The following is a 7,096-nucleotide window of genomic DNA, read 5'->3' as shown; positions in this document are numbered from 1 at the left end:
TTGCCGGAGCCGGGAGCTGGCTGGATTTCAGGGCCGGGCAGAGCATGTGCCGGCGGCCGAGGGCTGGCGTCACTGCTGTGAATTCTCCAGGCCCCGCTCCGAGCCCCCCCTGTGCAAAACAGGGGGGGAACCGGCCACAAATGCCCCCTCCCTGGGATGGTGCAGGTTGGGGAAACCAAGGCACAGGTGCCTTCGCCTGGGCAAGGTGTTAACGGGGACAGGCTCGTCCCTCCGCAGCCGGTGAACACGCCACCCCCAGCCCCTCTTCCCGCAATAATTTCAGGTTTACCAGCCAAGTCTAGACCAGGACCGTGAAACATCATCCCTGCATCAACATCAACCCAAGGCCCCCCCGCCCCGCAGAGAGGTGCCCAGCCCCTGGCACCGCTCACCGATGCCGCGTGGCCAAACAGCACCCACCGCCCAGCAGGGTGCTGCCGACAGGCACCGCAGCGGCACTTCCCCCGGGGCGATGCCCGCGCCGTGGGGGACCGGCACCGCAGCCTGGCCAGGCCCGCAGCACCCACTTGTCCCCTGGAGTCTCCGGCCGGCAGCACGGTGCCCGCTCCGCGCACCCGGGCTGGTTGGCGCCCGGGACGCCACCTGCGACGAGGGTGCCACGCCGGCGCTGGGTGTCCCCTACCAGCGCCCCAGCGCTCTGCTCACCGCCCTGCGACGCTGCCGAGGGGATGTGACCCTGGCAAACCACCGCAGCCGGCCAGGCCGGTGCTCTCCCATCTGCCGGTGCAGCTTGATGCCCTGTGCCAAACGTTTTGGGCAATGTGCCCCCCGCCGAGCCCCGGGGCCGGCGAGTGCAGCTGCAGGCGGGTGCTGCTGCCTCCGCGCCCGGCGAGCACGGCCCGAGCGCCAGCAGCTCACACAACTGCTGCAACCACAAAAGCCATTTTTTCCTCCCCGCTCGGCCGAGCTGCCCGGTCCCACTAATAAAAAAAATAATAAGGACATGGAAAATTCTATAATATCCCTTTCCAGCTTCTTGGATTTGGCTTTTGCTAATTCAAAGCAGACCCCGGAGGGGGGTGGGGGGAGTCAAATCAAACCAGAATCACAGCACGGAAAGCCAGTTTTCACAAAAAAACCCAAGCCAGCAACCCCAACATTTGAATGCAGCAGAGAAGAAAAAAAAAAGTTTAATGTGTGCTTAAAAACAAACGAGCAGTGGTATCATTTTTAATTAGGAGCCTATTTTCAAAGCCCTTATTACTTACAGTACGCTCAGCATCCGAGTAATTTTCCTCTCTCGTAAAATCGTGGCAGGGGAAGGGGGAAAGCGAGCCCTTTGTGCGGCCGGAGAGCTTTGCGAGGCGAATATTCATGCCAATTTGTCTGCAGTAATTGGTTTAGCTATAGACGTAGGCTGGCAATTGATTATGTGAGTTGCTAAACTTTTCCCGGAGAAGGGACCCTTCGCCCGATATTACTTTTGCATATGCCTCCAGTTCGTGTTGCTTCGGGACGCGGCTCTGTGCACCGGCACAACTGGAAGCTCGTTCTGGAAAACTAATATAATTCTTTGCCGTTCCCTTCAAACTTTCTTCTTGCAAATTCCAGCCCAGTTTTCTCCTCTGGCAAACAAAACCCTCGGAGAAACCATTTCCTACTGCGGCAAACGCCTCGTGCAAAGGGCTGCTGGAGGGGCCGGGGCCGGCGCTGGGCTCCCGCTGCGGCACCGCAGGCGCGAGGGCTGCGCCGGGAGAGCGAACCCCCACACCTGGCCCCAGTGTCACACTGGAGCAACTGGGCAACGGCAATTTTCCATCACTGCTGCTGGGCCTTTTGGCCCCCAGTATTGCTCTGAATCCCTGGTATTATGTGCGCCGAGAGCGCGGGGGCTCAGGGCCCGGCACAGCCTCCCTGCTGCGGTGGCGGCGAGGCGGAGGCGCCGGAGCGGGTGGCGGGAGCAGGTAGCTCGTTACCTCCCCGCGCTTCTGTTTGCTTTGGCAACTGACTGAAATTCCCTCATGATTCCTCCCCCTCCTGCTCGGGCTCCAAAACGCCACCGCCAGCCGCTTTTGTCCTCCCCGGCCCCCCGAAGCTCCCAGGGCACAGGGGTGCCAGCTGGGTACCGGGGTGCAGAGCCCCGACGTGCTCACCGCACCCACCGCCAGCCACTTTCACTTTCTGCTCCCCAAAGCTGGCACGAGGCTTCCCTTCTTCTTCACCCCCCCAGCAAACCTGTATTTGGGGTGGTTTTTGTCCTCCCCCCACTCTTGGGTGCTGCTCCCGTTGGCACACGGGGGTGTGGGGGCCCCCCAGCCTCAGGGCACCGCTGGGTGCAGCGTGCCGGTGCAGAGCCACAGCAGCGCGCCGAGGGAGCCCTCGGGCTCGCGGCACCGAGACGTTCCCGCTCCCAAAGCCGAGCCCTTCCCCTGCTGCCGGGGCCTTGGTGGCTCTGCCGAGCGGCACAGGGACAACGGCAGGAGCCCCCGTCTGCCAGGTCCGTCTGCAGGGAGGGGAAGAAAAGCAAATCTGGATCCACTCGCACTGAACAAAGAGACGGGGATGGATTTCTCCCCATTCCTCCCACTCCAGAAATTTCCCCAAATTCCCCAATACTGACATGACAAACCAGCCCAAGGAGAGTGGCCCGCACTTGATTTATTTCTTTTTGCGAGGGGATAAAAAAAAATCAAGCGAAGAAACATTTCTCGGTTGCATTTTGGGTTTGGTTGTTGGTTGGTTTATTTTTAATGAGTGAAATTTTGGCGTTTGCAAGAATTCCCAGCGTCTCCATCCACACGTGTCTGCAAAACCCTGGGGCGGGGAGGGCAGCGGCACCGCGGCCCCACGGGTGGATTTAAAGCTGTTGGGCAGCAGCGAGGCTGGCGCAGAGGGAAAAGGCAAAAAAACCCTCCTTTTTGATTTAAAGAAAGAAGTTTTAGGGTCAGTTTGGGGGAGATTGGCCCCGGTGAGGTCGGGCTTCCTAGTGCAGAGCGGCACAGGAGCCGGGGAAAGGGTTGCAAAGGGGGTTTCTCACCGGCCACGGCTCTTCGAGGGCTGGTTTCCAACAAATCCAGGGGGAAGAGGTGATGTTTGGGCTGATGGAAAAAATACAGAGAGGGGAAAAAAATTGGGGATTTATATATATATTTTTTTACATCTAACCTGCAGCCAAACAAACAAACAAAAAAAAAAGAGCCACAGCAAAAATGCTAAAACACCTTGAAATTCCTGCAGAATAATTCACTGAGATCTGCTAGCAATCTTTAAACTGAAATCCCCCCCTCACCAGCAACAATTTCACCAGTTAAAAACCTGCTTTATAAAGAAAGAGAAAAGAAAAAAAAAAATCTTCTTTCATTGCACGTTTTGGCTTTGAATTGAGCCGGGCCAGACCTCTGCCTGTTTGGGACCCAGGCCAAGAGCCATATGCAGGAATAAAGTAAATAAATTCTGGTCAAAACCAGAATATTCTCCTTAAAAGTTACTTTAAAAGCAAAGAAAGGCAGCAACAAAACTGTCCCAACGTGGGTTATTTCCCTTTCTCTCCCTCTTTCCAGTGAGGGACGCGGCTTGGCGGTGCCGGCGGTCCCAAGCGCTGCACCCAGCAGAATGGGACCTTTGAAAAAACCCTGCGAAAAATGCTAGAAATGAGCCCAAGAAAAAGGCTAATGAAGCGGGGGGGATATTTTCCCGTGGTGACGGGGAGGGTTCCCCAGCCCTGCGCTGCTCCACGGATATCTGCACCCCTTTGGCTGAGCCCAAAAGTTGGCATCGAGGCGTCTTAGCAGCACAAATCAACCATGAAATGCCCTTTAGAAATAAAATCCAGCTTTGAGGAGGGGGCAAGCGCGGTGCTCGCGGCTGCCGGGGCCATGCTGGGGGCTCGGGTGGTGGCTGGGTGCTGTTTGGGGTGGTAGCGGGCAGGGGCACGTGGCCGGGTGGGGGGCACGGGGCAGTGGGGAACAGCCTGAACCCGCCGGCGTGGGATTCCACCGGCTTCTTGGAGCAGCAAAGTTCATGGTGGGGGGGAGGTGAAGGCAAATTTCCACTTGTTCCCAGCATTGATTTTATAGACGGGTGGTTGGGAGCCTGCAAATGAGCTGGTATAGAAACCCGAGGAATGAAACAAAGGGCCTGATCCAGCCTCTCCATCTCTGCGCCAAAATAGGAGTAACTCAGCTTCAACCCCCAGGCTTCAACCCCCGCGAAAACCCAGTAGGAGAAACAGAACCGGACCCCAAATCCCCCCCCTTTTTTTTTTTTTTTATTTGAGGCAGCAGGGATGACCTGCATGGGAAAATTAAATTGGGTTGGGATTTCCTCCCCACTCCTCAGAATGCTGTTTACAGGCAGTCTGGGAAAAAAAAATATATATTATTGTATTTTTAGTGTGTTTCTCCCCAGGGTTTACACTAGGAATTGGGGTTGAGGCTGGGGTGGCTGTGGGGAACGGGGGCTGGCCAGGAGGACTAGGGATGGGTTGGCAGCGGGGTCCGGCAGCGGCTCCCCAGCCCCGTGGCCAGCACAGCCTGCCCGCACCCTGCCGCCTGCCCACACCCTGCCTGCACCCTGACACCTGCCCGCACCCTGCCCGCACCCTGGGGCTGAGTAACCCCCCACCTGCAGCAGGGCTGCCAGGATCTGGGATGCCTTTCGCTCTGCCTCCGGCCCCGATGGCAGCAGGGTACAGGTGCCACTTGCTGCACCGAGATTATTTCAACCCTGGGTTATTGCTCTCACGGTTCGTGCAGGATCAGTCCCTGGGCCCCTTACTGAGATGGGAGAAATGGGATTAATTCAGGGGGATGCAACGTGTGCCTGTAGGCCGTTGGAAACCCACGGGGGTGTCTCCGAGACGAGGCTGGCAGCCCTTCAACCCCGGCCTTGAATCATTCAGGAAATACTTTAACAGCATTACAAAAATAAATAAGGCAGAACCCCCTTTCCCACTGTCCTGCATCCCAGGCCCTTGCAGAAGTGAAAATAAAAACCCAGTCCTGCTTTTTCTCCCCCCCCAACCCCACCCCATCATCCCAGCAGCCCCATTTTTCCTCCTCGCCCGCCCGGCCCTGGGCTCGGCAGCCTGGTACCGCCAGCCTGGCACCGCCGGGAAATCTCCCACGGCACCGGGATTGAAGCCGATCATCCGCGTCCTCCCCAAAACGCGAGGAGCCGAGGAATTGCCGCAGCAGAATAAAGCGCTGGCAGGAGGGAGGGGAGTTGCCAAGGGGGCACCGACAACAGCCTTGGAAGCAGTTAAAAATTGGCAAATTCTTCCCTGGGTTTATTTTTGCGCCGTATCTTGCCCGGTGTCAGGCAGAAAATGAAAACTGTATTCTGCGAGCAAAGTTACCGCCGAGTTTACATTCCTCAAGGCTTATGGAGCTGGGACGAGGCGAGTGAACTGCTCATTTCAGCCAGGAGCCTTTTTTTCGGCTTTAAAACAGGGAAGTGGCTTTTTTTGGGGGGAGCAGATGGTGACTTAAAAAAAAAAAAAAAGTTCTAGAGCTTGTAAATATAAAGAATTTTTTTTTTTTTGATAGAAAGCTGGAACAAAATTAGATCTCATTTCCATAAGGCCGATCGCCGTACTTCGGTGTCTGACAAACAACTTGAACGGCAGTAAAATATACCCTGTGAATGCACAAATTATGCCATGGAACGTCCAGTATCGCGGTATGCGCACGGGGGGTTTAGCAGGCAAAGGGGATACGGGGATGGATAAAATAAACCTCTAGTGTATACAAAATCCCTGTTAAAATCGAGCTGATCCCTTGTAAAAATGATCCAGGGCTCACCAAGTCCCCCCCAAAAAATAAAAAAAGAGGGAGAAAATGATGAAATAAAAACTAAGGGAATGGCAGTGTAGCTTGCTTTAATTTTATTTTAAAAATACATAATAAATTATTTAGCATATTATTTATCACGCTGAAAGCATTTGAGCACAAGACAGACAGAGATTATGTTCCTGTTTGTTCAAGACTACGGAGCGTGCCTAAAAATACAGACGTACAGTCCACGCTTCGCCCCTTAATAAACTGAAAAAAAAATCTAATTTTTGTTGCCTTCCTATAGAAAAATATGGTTATTTGAAAGGATTAAAAGATTAAAGGATTACTCGATAACAAGGGTTAAAAATACAGGTCCAGACACAAAAGGGGTCGATAGAAAGGAAGGGAAACGCTCCCCCCAAAGCGCCATTCCCCTCTCCCGGACCAAACCCGGCTCCCAGGTCGCTGCCAACTTTGCCAGCGTGACCGGGGAGGGGGGACACAAACCCCCAGCCCCCCCCCGGCCCGGTGCTGGAGCCGCTGCACCGCCTGCAAAGCGGCCTGTGGCTTTAAGAGTGACCAGGGGGGGCAGACGGGGAGATCCTCGGGGGGGGGGGGGGGGAAGGGGGTGCTGGGGGGCACGAGGAGTAGGGGGGTGAGGGTGCTGAGGAGGCACAAGGGGAATGGGGGGGACAGGAATGAGGGACCCTGGAGGGGATGGGGGGCAGGGATGGAGGATGCTCTGGGGGGGTGGGGGGGTGACCAGGAGACGCGGATGGGGGTGTCCGTGCGGCAGGGATGGGGGTCTCTGCAGGCCGGGGACGGGGGGGGCGGGGGAACGTCCACAGAGCAGGGGTGGGGGTGTGCGTGAGGTTGGGAGGGGGTGTCCGTGGGCCGGGGTCGGGGTGAGCAGCGGGTCCCCGCGGAGCGGGCCCGGGGGTGACCGGGGGATGCCCGCGGGCGGGGGCCGGGGCGCCCGGTGCAGGGGCGGGCGGCCGGGCCCGGCGCTGCCCGCGGCTCCTCCCCGCTCTGCGGTAGCTCCGCACCGGGGCCGCGCCCCCCCATCCCTCCATCCATCCCTCCCTCCCTCCCTCCCACCACCCCTCCCTCCTCCCCCCCGCGCCGGGCAGGGCCGGGGGGGCGGCCCCGCACCTCCCTCCGCAGCCCGGCGGCCCCGGGGGGGGCCGCGCCGCAGCCCCCGCCACCTACCGGCACCATCCGGGGGCCGCCGTCGCGCTGCCGGGCGTGCGGGGCCGGAGCCTTCCGCCTCCTCCTCCTCCTCCTCCCTCCCCGCCCCCGCACCGGGAGCGTCCCCTCCGCAGCGCCGCCGGTGCCCCGGGCGAGGGGAGGAGGCAGAGGAG

The 7,096-nt window shown here is 57.9% G+C and overlaps 1 long non-coding RNA gene across 1 annotated transcript; it reads right to left on the bottom strand.

Moving 5' to 3' along the window:
- Positions 1–2,614: 2,614 nt before the first annotated feature.
- LOC141916428 (uncharacterized) lies at positions 2,615–7,053 on the bottom strand. The gene is made up of 3 exons (XR_012621118.1): positions 6,945–7,053; positions 2,999–3,059; positions 2,615–2,875 (listed from the first exon to the last, which is right to left on the bottom strand). It is a non-coding gene; the product is annotated as an uncharacterized LOC141916428 (long non-coding RNA).
- Positions 7,054–7,096: the final 43 nt, after the last annotated feature.

The sequence above is a fragment of the Strix aluco genome, chromosome 29 (assembly GCF_031877795.1).
Source record: "Strix aluco isolate bStrAlu1 chromosome 29, bStrAlu1.hap1, whole genome shotgun sequence".
In the NCBI taxonomy this organism is placed as follows: Eukaryota; Metazoa; Chordata; class Aves; order Strigiformes; family Strigidae; genus Strix; species Strix aluco.
This window is presented reverse-complemented; position numbering and strand designations above follow the sequence as displayed.